General features: G+C 44.9%; 1 long non-coding RNA gene across 1 annotated transcript in view; it reads left to right on the forward strand.

The window, feature by feature from the left end:
- The first annotated feature begins 421 nt into the window (after positions 1–421).
- LOC144492417 (uncharacterized) overlaps positions 422–16,678 on the forward strand; it is a 57,345-nt gene continuing 41,088 nt past the window's right edge. Inside the window, exon 1 of the long non-coding RNA XR_013497591.1 lies at positions 422–593. This is a non-coding gene — a long non-coding RNA (uncharacterized LOC144492417). The remainder of the gene's footprint in view (positions 594–16,678) is intronic.

Here is a 16,678-nt window from a genome sequence, read left to right on the forward strand (position 1 = left end):
CAGCTTCAACCTGCTATTGTAATTAAAACCCTCTCAGGTGACCACATTTACAATTGTGTTCTGGAGATGCAATGTTGGCTTCTTTTACTCTATCAATCCAGGAATCTCACCGGAACCAAAAGCAAAGTGTGCTGTAAGAAGCGTGCGATACTGTAGATCCATGTTTTAATAATGCAGTAGTGTTTCACAGTTTGTTTTACCCAGTAGTTTAAAAATTGAGTATCAGATGGAGTCCCAGGTCTGAAACTGCCACTGTGGCTTGGTTTGTTTATTCTTGTCACTTGAACTGGGTGCCTCATAGGCCAGTAATTTAACACTTGCCCTCAGTGCCCCCGCAGGCCTAATGTCACGAGGCCACTTTCCTGGCATGCGCTTCTCCACGCCCACACATGTTCTCCGAACCGACACTTAACCTTTCGGAGGGTAATTTGTTAGCAGAGCTAAAGAAGGCAGGCTGTGATCGATGGGTCCATGTGGGGCTTTCAACATGAGCCTGTCTGACCAACAACCGAGAAAGAAAAGAGCCATCATCACATCTCAGAGTAATGCAAACCACTAGAGCAAGAGTGTGTTCAGACTCCCGACCAGTCCAGGTACAGTAGAGCGCAAACATGACAGACATCCTGCTTTCTCATCTACACTCAGTGTGAACATCATAGAAAATGGGGTAGGAGCAGAGAGAGCTCCAGTTAACAAGTTGGCAGCCTCACTTAGCCAGTAGATTTCACTCTGTTCTCTTGCTTCTATTGACTCAAGCAAAAAGTTCTGACGCATTTCTAAACTGAAGTAATTGACTCCAAGTTGCCTTTCATTAGAGTGTTCCACTGATGGGGAATACCTTCTTGCAGAATATAAATTCAGCAAAGAAATTTTAAAACAACAGATGAAGTAATGCAATTGTTTTAAAACCTTAACAAAATAGGGTATATGATTACAATGGGAAAGCATTAGACAGTGCCAAAGACGTGAGCTGTGTGTGTTGTTTATTATGTTAAATGGAAGGGCCCTTGTGAACTAGAATTGATGAGAGCTTCTTTTTCTCAGTACGACACATTGCACAGAATGACTTGGTTCGCTAATAAAACAAAATTCATTAATTCAATCACTAACTCACTGGACTCTTGAAGCCAGACTTTGCATCTAAGTGCCCTTACAATGAAAAACATATTGGCTAAAAGGTGCCTTTCTGAGGTTGAGGTTTAAGGTGCACTATCAGGCCAATGTTAATTGAATTTTACAGCGAGCTTGTGTTTTCCTAGTCTCAGTGTTTGAATACGTGACTGAGTGCAAAAGATGGAACAATGGTTCACTTTCTCTTATTGATGTTGTTTAACTTTAGCGTATGAATGAACAAAATTGACAGGCAGGAAAAGGCCAGTTGGCCCATCTAGCCTGCTGCATCCCATCATAGCTGCAACATCATGATTAATGCTTTCTACCTAACTCCCTCACTGCTCGACCCCCAAAACCTCGCTGTCCACCACATCCACCACTTCTCCTGTATTCTTAAAGAAAAGGCTAAAATGTAGGAAAAAAATTTAAAGACCATGTTGGGGAAAATCTCTCTCCAACAGACCCCTGCAAACTAACGAGTCCAGGAGATCACAAGGAACAAGTATCACCCATAAAACCACATGCCTTTTACATGATGCGACCCCAGCCCCAATCAGGAACTGGTTCAGTTCAGATCTGAAGGTAGAGATGCAGTGATCGCCACAACAGCCAGCAATATCTCGAGGCTGACTGCTTTCTGGGAAAAGAAGAATCCAACATCTTATATATTCCTCATCTTCCGAAGCTTAAACTCATGTTCACCAGTTCTCCACAATCTCCACAATGATTCCTCTATCAGGGGCCTATCCAATTTTCTGCACCTCTATCAAATCCTCTCTAAAGTAAATCGATCAAGATCTTATTCGACTAGCTGAAGAAGTTAGGATCAGTCTTGTTGCTTTGCTCTAAATGGGAGCCAACGCAGGCAGGATGGTAAACGTGATGGACAAGTCAAAGGTCCATTGACCTTGGGTGGGAATTTCTATTCCTAGGGCGGGTAGGCAGGATGGAACATCCTGCCCATTTTTTTGTGGATTTGGGGTACATAAGGTAAGACCTGACCCACGAGGAAGAAAAGCCCAGAGTTTTATTCCTGCGGCATCCTGTTGCCTAGAGTTTCTGATGACCTCTGACTTGCCAAGGAGAACAAATCCCATATAATTAATTGGTCTTATGAGTGAAATTCCCTCTCCTTCACTGTAGCAATGGGGTGGGCATTGGGGATAAGTAGGAACTTAACCAGGTGTTACTAAGGGTCAAATAATGGAAGGAGCATTGGGTGGCATATTTTTACCATTTCAATATAATTTCAGCAAGTCGGAGTTTAAAGCGATCCATGAATTAAACATCACTATTGCTTCCAGCAGAAGATAAAGGGTCACAAAAGTGGAAAGTGGATAAATGTAGTGTAAAAAGAGAAGTGTTGTGGTCAATTATGCGGGTAGTTTTGACTTGGGAAGCGAGAATAAAATGTGTGGCGGCACCAAACTGCCCATTAAACACCTCTCGCTCAATTATCATTTTTTAAATGATTCTTTCACAGGATGTGGGTGTTGCTAACTGAGCCAGCATTTATTGCCTTTTTCTAATTTCCCTTGAGGAAGTGGTGATGAGCTGCCTTCTTGAACCGTTGCGATCCACGTGGTGTAGATGCACCCAGTTTCTAAACACAAAGGTGTTTAGTGATTGGCCTGACCAATATTCTCCATTTTACACTGTTGTCTTAGTCAAAACTAATCATTGGGAGCCCACTGTAATGATTTTAAGCTCCTGGTTAAAGATTGGATTTCCTTCTCCCATTTTAACAATAACCCAGTTTGATGTCTAGTGCATGACATCCAAAGTATGGATACTGAAACTCAAAAGCCTGGATTCTCTATTTTGTTTTCACAGAGATTTATGAACATGGTTCATCGTAAAATAATGAAAATTAGTGCAAAAGATTGCATTCAGCAAAATGGATTATTTGTAATCTTTTGCACTGGTTTAAGGAGCATCGCGATGTTAGATGGCCCCACGCACAACTGACCACACCCCCTTATTGAACTGAGTTTCTGCTAATTGTTCGAAGGGGGTCCAATACTTAAACTGCTCCTTTTGGATGCAGGGATACTACTACAGTCTAAAAATTTTAAGTATTTATTTTCTTAATTTACTTAAAAATTGCCCGCTGTAGCGCAATATAACTAACAACCGGTTCTGTATATTTTTAAGTCACTTCAGTTGTTTAAAATCAGGTTACTCAAAAGTGATGGACTAGATATTGGAATTAAAACGTTTTTTTGTGATAAATCCAATGGCTGCATCTTCCAATGCGAATCAGGCAAATGTTGAGAAATTTGTGAGTTCTGGCCCGTGCAGATGCACCGGATCACCGGGACGTTTAAACTTCTAACGGGCAGATTTGTGTTGATGTGGAGATGCCGGCGTTGGACTGGGGTAAACACAGTAAGAAGTCTCACAACACCAGGTTAAAGTCCAACAGGTTTATTTGGCAGCACAAGCTTTCAGAGCGCTGCCCCTTCATCAGGTGAGTGGGAGTTGTGAGGACACAAATCCTCACTTACCTGATGAAGGAGCAGCGCTCTGAAAGCTTGTGCTGCCAAATAAACCTGTTGGACTTTAACCTGGTGTTGTGAGACTTCTTACCAGGTTTGTGTTGCCAGGGCGCTTCTGAGAATATCACCAACCTCAGTAGTGGCGACTTGTACTGTTGCACGATTCTTACCCAAGTACTTACCTTAGTATTGTCCTATTGTTAACTTCTGCTGTAGTCAATGGTTAACAGTGGAGCCCACCTCCTCGCTCCTTCACCCTATCCAACTTGATCCGACTCTCCCCGTACCCAACAACCAACCTTTCTCCCCCAACCACCCACCCTCCTAATTACCCACCTTCCCAACCTGACAACCTGCCTTCCGACCTGACAAGCTAACCCACCTATCCATCCACTCACTCACCTACCCACTCACTCAACCTTCTCTCCCCTACTCACTCACCTACCCATTCACTCAATCTCCTCTCCCCTACTCACTCATCCACCCACTCACTCAACCTCCTTTCCTCCACTCTCTCACCCACCCACCCACTCATAGTGAGATAAGAACATGCGAATTAAGAGCAGGAGTAGACCACTCGGCCCCTCGAGCTTGCACCGCCATTCATTAAGTTTATGGCTGATCTGAATGTAACTTCAACACCACATTCCTGCTTATCTCCGATAACCTTTCACCTCCTTGTTAATCAAGAATCTATCCAGCTCTGCTTAAAAATAGACAAAACGTCTGCTTCCACTGCCTTTTGAGGAAGAGAGTTCCAGAGACGCATAACACTCTGAAAGAAACAATTCTCCTCATCTCTGTCTTAAAGAAGCCTTATTTTTAGTTCTAGATTCTCCCACAAGAGGAAACATCCTCTCCACATCCATCCCGTCAATACCCTTCAGAACCTTAAAGCTTTTGATCAACTTGCCTCTTACTCTTCTGAACTCTAATGGATACAAACCTAACCTCTCCAACCTTTTCTCATAAGACAATCAGCCTATTTCTGGTTTTAGTCACTCACTCACTCACTCTGCTTAAGGCCTTTAAAACATTAACTAAATTCAGCAGTAGAAGGACGTGACATCCCAATTGCTCCTTGTGATGAACCATCGTTGGTTCCCACCAGGTAGTGCTGAGCCAGGGTCTGGCCAGTACTATGAGTCTGTATATATGTTACTGTTGGGGTTAGGGTTGGGCTGTTCTACCTGTAATATAGTTCTTATGGTACATCCCAGTCGGGCTCCGCCTCCTGGGAGAGGTATAAAGGTCACTGCTCTGTCTGGGATCCTTTAGTCTGGGATCGTGTATTATATATGGTAGCTCTATTGTTGTAGTCAATAAAAGCCTTTATTTCCCCGAGTACCTCTAGCCTCGTGAGTTATATCGCGCATCACTCCTCTTTGTCATTGTCCTGGTGAGTGACTGCACTGAGGGATTGCAGCTGCAGCTAGGATGGGAAGACACAGCTGAAAGGATGGAAAAATGTAAGGTTGTAATTATCTCCATAATCAGTGGCAATCACCCAACATTGGTGCTGACCGCATGATCTGTAATTAAAGCTGCACCAAGTTCCTCTGTTAAATATAACAAGTGTTACGGACAGGCTGGGGATTAATTTTAAACAGCTCTAATTTCTCCTCTCACTACCTGCCTGTAAACAGAAAGATGTTTCTGATTCCTGATTTCCCTCTTTACAAGTGCTGGCATATTTTCCCCAACCCTTAAATTTGGAGTATTTCAATCCTCCTTGAATAATGCGCACAGCAAATTCAAGATAAGATAAGATAAAAGGGTTTGGTTTATTTCACAAACACACAAAGGGGTTTTGCCATGTCCCCCCTCCCTTTTTGCACTCATGCAGAGGGATAAAGAAAAGAAAGGGTGTTCAGGGCAAGACCACAATATAATTACGAGTTATGGTTTTGCATGAGTCCACATAGAATCATAGAAACCCTACAGTGCAGAAAGAGGCCATTTGGCCCATCGAGTCTGCACCGACCACAATCCCACCCAGGCCCTACCCCTACATATTTACCCGCTAATCCCTCTAACCTACGCATCTCAGGACACTAGGGGGCAATTTTTTTTTAGCATGGCCAATCAACCTAACCCGCACATTTTTGGACTGTGGGAGGAAACCGGAGCACCCGGAGGAAACCCACGCAAACACGAGGAGAATGTGCAAACTCCACACAGACAGTGACCCAAGCCGGGAATCGAACCCAGGTCCTTGGAGCTGTGAAGCAGCAGTGCTAACCACTGTGCTACCGTGCCGCCCGTGCCACAATCAAAAGTCTAATCATGTTTTGCTTCAGAGGATAGTTAGCTAATTATCACAGAGTGATCCACCTTTCCAGAAATGAGGAATTCCACAATGGGAGAAGGCACTTAGTGTTGATTTAGTCTTGAAGGCACAAGTTGCAATGTTTTGGTAATTCACAGTGTTGATGAGGGCCAGGCAATTTATCTGGACAGAGCTCCTTCTGCTGCTACCTGCTTGATGCTAAGATGGTAAACAGTGAAGGCTGCTGCCTGGAGTACTGTTTCTCTTCGGAGGTCAAACAGTGACTGCCCTGGGTTTAGGTCCACGGGGCAATATTACAGGTTCGAGTTGCTGGGGTGAGGCCATGTGAAATATCACCCACCACTTCTCCTGGGTGTTGGACAAAGAATGTATTTTCCCATGTCAGGAATCTTGTGGTGTTTAATATAAATCAGGATTCCTTCTATCCTTGAAGACATGGCATCTCTGGTGCCCAGAATAATTTTTTGGATGTGTAAAGAGATTTTGTACAGTTCCAGGAAGGGGCATCAGTTCCTTTTTTTTAGAGATAATAAAACTCTGATTGTTTGTCTGAAGATTAGAGCTTCCTCTGGCATGAACCATGGCTCGTCAAGGTAAAGCCGTGACAATTTTAAAAAATAAACAAAATAATTGTATAGAATAGCCCAGTATATATTTATATTTTCCTTCCTGTCTCATTGGGGACACAAGGAGTATTTCTGAAGGCAATTTTACTTTTAAAAATGTTGCCCTGTGAAGTTGCCCAATTGTGCGGGTACAGATCGCACATGTCCTGAGCAGAAGCTTGAAATACAAAAGGGTTTCTCTAAACCAAAACAATTTGGGCCACAATTTACACCCAAGTCAGAGATTGCACTGGCCAAAGCAGAAAATGTGTCCCTACCCTCATGCATGATATTGTATCTGCACACGGTGTGTCAAGGATTGCACTAATTTAATTATCTTTGCTGCAAAAATGTTCTTTTGTGTTGACTGTTTAGCTTGTTTTGCAAGAAACAGGATGTAAGGGATTAACCTCCAAGGTCAGGCAAAACATGTTTTCACTGAAAAGTCACCAGCTCAGTTCCAGAACGGTTAGCTGTCGAGGGCTCTGTATCGTAAGGTTTAATGAGAAGACAATGAGTGGTATGAAGTCGGAACTCTTTTGGGAAGAAAATCAGGGTCAGTAAATGCTGGGAAACGTCCAGGTCATGGCATCTAAAATGGCAAAGAGTAAAATGTCCCACACAATGTACATGAAGAACAAGAGATTAGAAAATGTGTGCATTATGAAGACTCTCAATCTTTCCCCAACCTGACGGTGCATAGATCTAACTTTAATTTGTTTCTGTAGCTAATTATTCCTGGAACAGGTCGTTAATCTGTCACTAGAGGTTTATAGTTTGAGGGCCAGTACACCACATAAAGCGCATTCACTCACCCAGGGGCAATTTAGAATCATATAATCCTTACAGTGCAGAAAAAGGCCATTCAGCCCATTGAGTCTGCACTGACAACAGTCCCACTCAGGCCCTATTGCTGTAATCCCACGTATTTACCCTGTTAATCTCCCTGACACAATTTACCATGGCCAATCCACCTGATCTGCACATCTTTGAGCACTAAGGGGAAATTTAGCACGGCCAATCCACCTAACTTGCATATCTTTGGACTCTGGGAGAAAACCGGAGCACCTGAAGGAAATCCACGCAGATACGGAAGAACATGCAAACTCCATACAGTCACCTGAGGCTGGAATAGAACCTAGGTCCATGGTGCTGTGAGACAGCAGGACTAACTACTGTGCCACCGTGCCACCCATTATGAAGACAAAGATCTATTTAACACAAATTGTCATTTGTATTTTTTGGTACTTTTGGAAAATATGTAACAATAGCCGTGTGCAGCTTGTCAACTCAAATTGAGAAAGACAAAGATAAAACCAGAGTTGAAGTTTTTGATTGGGGCAAGGTCAATCTTACTAAACTGAGAAGTGTTTTAGCAAAAGTGAACTGGAAACAGCTACTTGAAGGTAAATCAGTGTCAGAGCAGTTTGAGGCATTCAAAAGGGAGATTCAAGGGAGTTCAGAGTAAACATGTTCCCACAAAGAAAAAGGGTGGGATGACAAATCTAGAACCCCCTGGACATCAAGGACCTTATAGGGTATGATAAGGCAGAACAGGAAAACTTATGTCAGATACAAAGACTCAATACCACAGAAAACCAAGAGGAGCAATGAGGAGGGATGAAGTCAAAAGAAAATTAGGAAAGCAAAGAGTGGGCATGAAAGAACATTGGCAGGTAAAATTAAGGCAAACCCAAAGATGTTTTATCAATACATTACGAGTAAGAGGATAACTAAGGAAAAAGTAGGGCCAATAAAAGCCCAAAAAGGTAACCTATATGGTTATGTTCTTAAAGAATACTGCAAGACATTGGATCAGAAGTCGGCCATTTGGCCCATCGCGTCTGCTCCACCATTCAATGAGATCATGGCTGAGCTGATATAATCCTCAACTCCACTTTCCTGCCTTATCACCATAACCCTTGATTCGCTTACTGATTGAAAATCTGTCTATAAGAACATAAGAAATAGGAGCAGGAGTAGGCCATCTGGCCCTTCGAGCCTGCCCCGCCATTCAACAAGATCATGGCTGATCTGAAGCGAATCAGTTCCACTTACCCGCCTGCTCCCCATATCCCCTAATTCCCTTTTCGATCAGAAAACTATCTACCCGTGATTTAAACATATTCAACGAGGAAGCCTCCACCACTTCAATGGGCAGAGAATTCCAGAGATTCACTACCCTCTGAGAGAAGAAGTTCCCCCTCAACTCTGTTCTGAACCGGCCCCCCCTTATTTTGAGGCTGTGCCCTCTAGTTCTGGTTTCCCTTCTAAGTGGAAAGAATCTCTCCACCTCTACCCTATCCAGCCCCTTCATTATCTTATATGTCTCTATAAGATCACCCCTCATCCTTCTAAACTCCAACGAGTACAGACCCAATCTGTTTAATCTCTCCTCATAAGCTACACCCCTCATCTCCGGTATCAACCTGGTGAACCTTCTCTGCACTCCCTCCAAGGCCAATATATCCTTTCGCAAATAAGGGGACCAAAACTGCACACAGTACTCCAGTTGTGGCCTCACCAGTGCCTTGTACAGTTGCAGCAAGACCTCCCTGCTTTTATATTCTATCCCCCTCGCGATAAAGGCCAACATTCCATTTGCCTTCTTGATCACCTGCTGCACCTGCAGACTGAGTTTTTGCGATTCGTGCACAAGGACCCCCAGGTCCCTCTGCACAGTCGCACGATGTAATTTTTCTCCATTTAAATAATATACCAATTTACTATTATTTCTTCCAAAGTGGATAACCTCACATTTGCTAACGTTATATTCCATCTGCCAGATCCTCGCCCACTCGCTCAGCCTATCCAAATCTCTCTGCAGACTTTCCGCGTCCTCCACGCAATTCGCTTTCCCACTCACCTTTGTGTCATCAGCAAACTTGAATACCCTACATTCAGTCCCCTCCTCCAGATCATCTATGTAAATGGTAAACAATTGAGGCCCCAGCACCGATCCCTGCGGCACGCCACTGGTCACCAACTGCCAACCAGAAAAGCACCCATTTATCCCAACTCTCTGCTTCCTGTTAGATAGCCAATCCCCAATCCACGCCAACACCTTACCCTATCTCAGTCTTAAATATACTTAATGATCCAGCCTCCACAGCCCTCTGTGGGAAAGAATTCTACAGATTCGCTACGCTCTGAGGGAAGAAATTCCTCCTCATCTCTGAGTTAAATGGGCGACCTCTTGTTCTGAGACTATGCCCTCTGGTCCTCGACTCTCCCACAACAAGGAACAACCTCTCAGCATCTACCAGGTCATGCCTCCTGAGAATCCGATATATCTCAATAAGATCACCTTTCATTCTTCTAAACTCCAATAAGTACAGGCCCAAAATACTCAACCTCTCCCCATAAGAAAATTCCTCCATACCTGGAATCAACCTCGTGAACCTTCTTCGGACTGCCTCTATTGCCTCGATATCTTTCCTTAGAAAAAGGACCAAAACTGTTCAGTGTTCCACTCTACCTCTGTTTTCACAAAAGAGGAGAGAACAATGCAGACATTGTAGGAAAGGAGAAGGAGTTTGACACATTAGATGTGATAAACATAGGGAGAGAGGAAGTAGCATCTTTGAAAGTGTATAAATCACCAGGACCTGTATGCTGTTAAAAGAAGCCAGGGAGGAAATTGCAGAGGGTTTGACCATAATTTTCCAATCCTCCTTGTACATAGGTGTGGTGCAAGAAGATTGGAGGTCTACTAACACTGTATCTTTGTTCAAAAAGGGACGGAGAGATAGGCCGAATAATTAACAGGTCAGACAGTCTGACCGCATAGTGGGAAAATTATTGGAATCAATTCTGAGGGACAGGATAAGCTGTCAATTAGAAAGGCATGGATCAATCAAAGATAATCAGCATCGATTTATTAAGGGAAAGTATTGTCCGACTGATTTGACTGAATATTTTGAGGACATAACAAGGAGGATTGATGTGAGTAGTGTGGTTGATATGGTTTGTATGGATTTTGGCAAAGATATTCAGAAGGTCCCACATGGCACACTGGTTAAAGTAATAAAAACCCATGGGATCCAGGGAAATGTCATAAATTGGATAAAAATTGGCTCAGTGGCAGGAAACAAAGGGTTATTGTTGATGGATGCTTTTGTGATTGGAAAACTGTTTCCAGTGGGGTTCCAAGGGCTCAGTACCAGCTCTCCTACTTTTGTGCTACGTAGAACCATACAATCCCTCAGTGCAGAAAGAGGCCATTTGGCCCATTGAGTCTGCACCAAGTCTCTGAAAGTGCATCCCACCCAATCCCTCACATCCACCCTATCCCCTCAACCCTGTGTGTTTACCATTGCTAATCCATCTAACCTGCGAATCTTTGGACTACAAAGAACAAAGAGAACAAAGAAAATTACAGCACAGGAACAGGCCCTTCGGCCCTCCAAGCCTGCACCGACCATGCTGCCTGACTTAACTAAAACCCCCTACCATTCCAGGGACCATATCCCTCTATTCCCATCCTATTCATGTATTTGTCAAGACGCCCCTTAAAAGTCACTACCGTATCCGCTTCCATTAGTTCAACCGGCAACGAGTTCCAGGCATCCACTAATATCTGTGTAAAAAATCTGCCTCGTACATCTCTTTTAAACCTTGCCCCTCGCACCTTAAACCTGTGCCTCCAAGTAATTGACTCTTCCACCCTGGAAAAAAGCTTCAGACTATCCACTCTGTCCATGCCTCTCATAATCTTGTAGACTTCTATCAGGTCGCCACCTCAACCTCCTTCGTTCCAGTGAGAACAAACCAAGTTTCTCCAACCTCTCCTCATAGCTAATGCCCTCCGTACCAGGCAACATCCTGGTAAATCTTTTCTGTACCCTCTCCAAAGCCTCCACATCCTTCTAGGAGTGTGGCGACCAGAATTGAACACTATATTCCAAGTGCGGCCTCACTAAGGTTCTATAAAGGTGCAACATGACTTGCCAATTTTTAAACTCAATGCCCTGGCCGATGAAGGCAAGCATGCGGTATGCCTTCTTGACATACCTGGGCAATTTTCCACTTGTCGGGTAGATGCCAGTGTTGTAACTGTACTGGAAGAGCTTCACTAGGGGAGCAACAAGTTCCGCAGCATAAGTCTTCAGTACTATTGCTGGAATGTTGTCAGGGCCCATTGCCATTGCAGTATCCTGTGCCTCCAACCATTTCATGATATCACGCAAAGTGAATCAAATTGGCTGGAGACTGGCATCTGCGATGCTGGGGACCTTTGGAGGACATGATGTGGAGATGCCGGCATTGGACTGGGGTAAGCACAGTAAGAAGTCTCAACACCAGGTTAAAATCCAACATGTTCATTTGGTAGCAAAAGCCACAAGCTTTCGGAGCACTGCTCCTTCATCAGGTGAGTGGGAGTTCTGTTCACAAACAGGGCATATAAAGACACAAACTCAATTTACAAAATAATGGTTGGAATGCGAGTCTTTACAGGTAATCAAGTCTTAAAGGTACAGACAATGTGAGTGGAGAGAGGGTTAAGCACAGGTTAAAGAGATGTGTATTGTCTCCAGCCAGGACAGTTAGTGAGATTTTGCAAGCCCAGGCAAGTCGTGGGGGTTACAGATAGTGTGACATGAACCCAAGATCCCGGTTGAGGCCGTCCTCGTGTGAAGAACTTGGCTTTCAGTCTCTGTTCAGCAATTCTGCGTTGTCGTGTGTCGTGAAGGCCGCCTTAGAACAAAGAACAATACAGCACAGGAACAGGCCCTTCGGCCCTCCAAGCCCGTGCCGCTCCCTGGTCCAAACGAGACCATTCTTTTGTATCCCTCCATTCCCACTCCATTCATATGGCTGTCTAGATAAGTCTTAAACGTTCCCAGTGTGTCCGCCTCCACCACCCTGCCTGGCAGCGCATTCCAGGCCCCCACCACCCTCTGTGTAAAATATGTCCTTCTGATATCTGTGTTAAACCTCCCCCCCTTCACCTTGAACCTATGACCCCTCGTGAACGTCACCACCGACCTGGGGAAAAGCTTTCCACCGTTCACCCTATCTATGCCTTTCATAATTTTATACACCTCTATTAAGTCTCCCCTCATCCTCCGTCTTTCCAGGGAGAACAACCCCAGTTTACCCAATCTCTCCTCATAACTAAGCCCCTCCATACCAGGCAACATCCTGGTAAACCTCCTCTGTACTCTCTCTAAAGCCTCCACGTCCTTCTGGTAGTGTGGCGACCAGAACTGGACGCAGTATTCCAAATGCGGCCGAACCAACGTTCTATACATCTGCAACATCAGACCCCAACTTTTATACTCTATGCCCTGTCCTATAAAGGCAAGCTTCTCCACCTATGACGTCCCTACATTATTTCTACCAAAATGCATCACTTCGCATTTATCTGGATTGAACTCCATCTGCCATTTCCTTGCCCAAATTTCCAGCCTATCTATATCCTTCTGTAGCTTCTGACAATGCTCCTCACTATCTGCAAGTCCTGCCAATTTTGTGTCGTCCGCAAACTTACTGATCACCCCAGTTACACCTTCTTCCAGATCATTTATATAAATCACAAACAGCAGAGGTCCCAATACAGAGCCCTGCAGAACACCACTAGTCACAGGCCTCCAGCCAGAAAAAGACCCTTCCACTACCACCCTCTGTCTTCTGTGACCAAGCCAGTTCTCCACCCATCTAGCCACCTCCCCCTTTATCCCATGAGATCCAACCTTTTTCACCAGCCTACCATGAGGGACTTTGTCAAACGCTTTACTAAAGTCCATATAGACGACATCCACAGCCCTTCCCTCATCAACCATTTTGGTCACTTCTTCAAAAAACTCCACCAGGTTAGTGAGGCATGACCTCCCTCTCACAAAACCATGCTGACGATCGTTAATGAGTTTATTCCTTTCTAAATGCGCATACATCCTATCTCTAAGAATCTTCTCCAACAACTTCCCCACCACGGACGTCAAGCTCACCGGCCTATAATTACCCGGGTTATCCTTCCGACCCTTCTTAAATAACGGGACCACATTAGCTATCCTCCAATCCTCTGGGACCTCACCTGCATCCAGTGACGAGACAAAGATTTGCGTCAGAGGCCCAGCGATTTCATCTCTCGTCTCCCTGAGCAGCCTTGGATAGATTCCATCAGGCCCTGGGGATTTGTCAGTCTTTATATTCTCTAACAAACCTAACACTTCCTCCTTTGTAATGGAGACTTTCTCCTAAAGACTGTGGGAGGAAATCAGAGCACCCAGAGGAAACCTATGCGGACACAGGGAAAACATGCAAACTCCACACTGACACAGTTATCCAAGGCTAGAATCGAAATTGGGTCCCTGGCACTGTGATGTTGAGTCACCATGCCTTCCATATTAATGATGTGATGTAGGGGGAATGGTCAAAAAGTTAGCAGATGACAGAAAAATTGGCCGTACAGTTGATTGCGTGGCCAATTACTGTATATCGCAAGAAGATAGCAATAGACTGGTCACGTGGTCAGAAACATGGCAAACAGAGTTCAACACAGTGAAGTGTGAGGTGATGCATTTTGGGAGGTCAAACAAGATAAGGATTACATAATAAATTGAAGAATACTGAGTATCGAGGAAATGAGGAACCTTGGAGTGAAAGCCCACAGATCCCTGAAGATAGCATGACAGGTTGATAAGGTGGTTAAAGAAGGCATATGGAATCCTTTCAATTATTAGCCGAGGCATAGACTGTAAGACTAGAGAGGTTATGTTGAAATTATATAAAACATTTGTGAGGCCACAACTTGGGTACTGTATACAGTTCTTGTCATCTCATTACAGAAAAAATGTAATTGTACTAGAGAGGGTACAGAAGAGATTTAGGAGGATGTTGTCAGGACTGGAAAATTGTAGCTCTGAGGAAAGCTTTCCAGGCTGGGGCTGCTGTCCTTGGAGCAGAGGAGGTTGAGGAGAGATTTGGTTAAGATATACAAAATTGTGAGGGGCCAGGATAGAGTAGATGGGAAGGGCCTATTTGCTTTAACAGAGGGGTCAGTAGGAGGCAGAGATTTAAAATGATTGGTAGAAAGATTAGAGGGGATACGAGGAAAGATTTTTTCACCCAGAAAGTTCTGGGGGCGGTGGGGGGTAGGGTGGGGGTGGTGGGGGGGTGGGGGGGGGGGGGGGGTTCTGGAACTCATTGCCTGATGAAATGGTCAAATTTAAAATTTATTTATTATTGTCACAAGTAATCTTACATTAACACTGCAATGAAGTGACCATGAAAATCCTCTAGTTGCCACACTCCAGCGCCTGTTCGTGGGAGAATTTAGCATAGCCAGTGCATCTAACCAGCACGTCTTTTGGACTGTGGGTGGAAACCGGAGCAGGCAGAGGAAACCCACACAGACACGGGGAGAACGTGCAGACTCCCCACGGACAGTGACCCAAGCTGGGAATAGAACCCTGGTCCGTGCCATTGTAAGGCAGCAGTGCTGACCACTCTGTAGAAATCCTCAGTTTATTTAAATAGTGTCTGGATGTGTATCTGAAGTGCTGTAACCTGCAGGGCTATGAACCAAATGTTGTGAAGTGGGATTACACTGGATGGCTTGTGTTTTGGCCAGCGCAGACATGCTGGGTTGAGTGGTCTTTCTGTGTCATGAACTTTCTATAATTCCCTGGGCGGGATTCCTCCCCCTGCGTTGTGTTTTCCGGCAGTGAAGGCGGCTCAGCATTGGCTGCTGGCGAGATATTCTGGTCCCACCAATTCATAGAACATAGAACATAGAACAGTACAGCACAGAACAGGCCCTTCGGCCCACGATGTTGTGCCGACCTTCATCTGAAACCAAGATCAAGCTATCCCACTCCCTACCATCCTGGTGTGCTCCATGTGCCTATCCAATAACCGCTTAAATGTTCCTAAAGTGTCTGACTCCACTATCACTGCAGGCAGTCCATTCCACACCCCAACCACTCTCTGCGTGAAGAACCTACCTCTGATATCCTTCCTATATCTCCCACCATGAACCCTATAGTTATGCCCCCTCGTAATAGCTCCATCCACCCGAGGAAATAGTCTTTGAACGTTCACTCGATCTATCCCCTTCATCATTTTATAAACCTCTATTAAGTCTCCCCTCAATCTCCTCCGCTCCAGAGAGAACAGCCCCAGCTCCCTCAACCTTTCCTCATAAGACCGACACTCCAAACCAGGCAGCATCCTGGTAAATCTCCTCTGCACTCTTTCCAGCGCTTCCACATCCTTCTTATAGTGAGGTGACCAGAACTGCACGCAATATTCCAAATGCGGTCTCACCAAGGTCCTGTACAGTTGCAGCATAACCCCACGGCTCTTAAACTCCAACCCCCTGTTAATAAAAGCTAACACACTATATGCCTTCTTCACAGCTCTATCCACTTGAGTGGCAACCTTTAGAGATCTGTGGATATGGACCCCAAGATCTCTCTGTTCCTCCACAGTCTTCAGAACCCTACCTTTGACCCTGTAATCCACATTTAAATTAATCCTACCAAAATGAATCACCTCACATTTATCAGGGTTAAACTCCATTTGCCATTTTTCAGCCCAGCTTTGCATCCTATCTATGTCTCTTTGCAGCCTACAACACCCCTCCACCTCATCCACTACTCCACCAATCTTGGTGTCATCAGCAAATTTAGCACTGCTGCTTCACAGCTCCAGGGTCCTGGGTTCGATTCCCGGCTTGGGTCACTGTCTGTGTGGAGTTTGCACATTCTCCTCGTGTCTGCGTGGGTTTCCTCCGGGTGCTCCGGTTTCCTCCCACAGTCCAAAGATGTGCGGGTTAAGTTGATTGGCCAGGTTAAAAATTGCCCCTTAGAGTCCTGAGATGCGTAGGTTAGAGGGATTAGCAAGTAAATATGTGGGGGTAGGGCCTGGGTGGGATTGTGGTCGGTGCAGACTCGATGGGCCGAATGGCCTCCTTCTGCACTGTAGGGTTTCTATGATTCTATGATTCTATGAAATTTACTGATCCACCCTTCAGCCCCCTCCTCTAAGTCATTCTACGTCATTTTGTGTGGCTCGCCTGTCCGACCACCAGGGAACCCACTCCGGGGGGGATTGCCTTCGGAGGGACTGGATGGTCCTGCCCTATGAGTCGAAATCAGGCAATTGAGAATCATAGATGTGGTTGCATTCAGAATCACAACAGTAAATAATGCATGTGTGGCTATTTG

The sequence above is a fragment of the Mustelus asterias genome, chromosome 4 (genome assembly GCF_964213995.1).
Source record: "Mustelus asterias chromosome 4, sMusAst1.hap1.1, whole genome shotgun sequence".
Classification (NCBI taxonomy): Eukaryota; Metazoa; Chordata; class Chondrichthyes; order Carcharhiniformes; family Triakidae; genus Mustelus; species Mustelus asterias.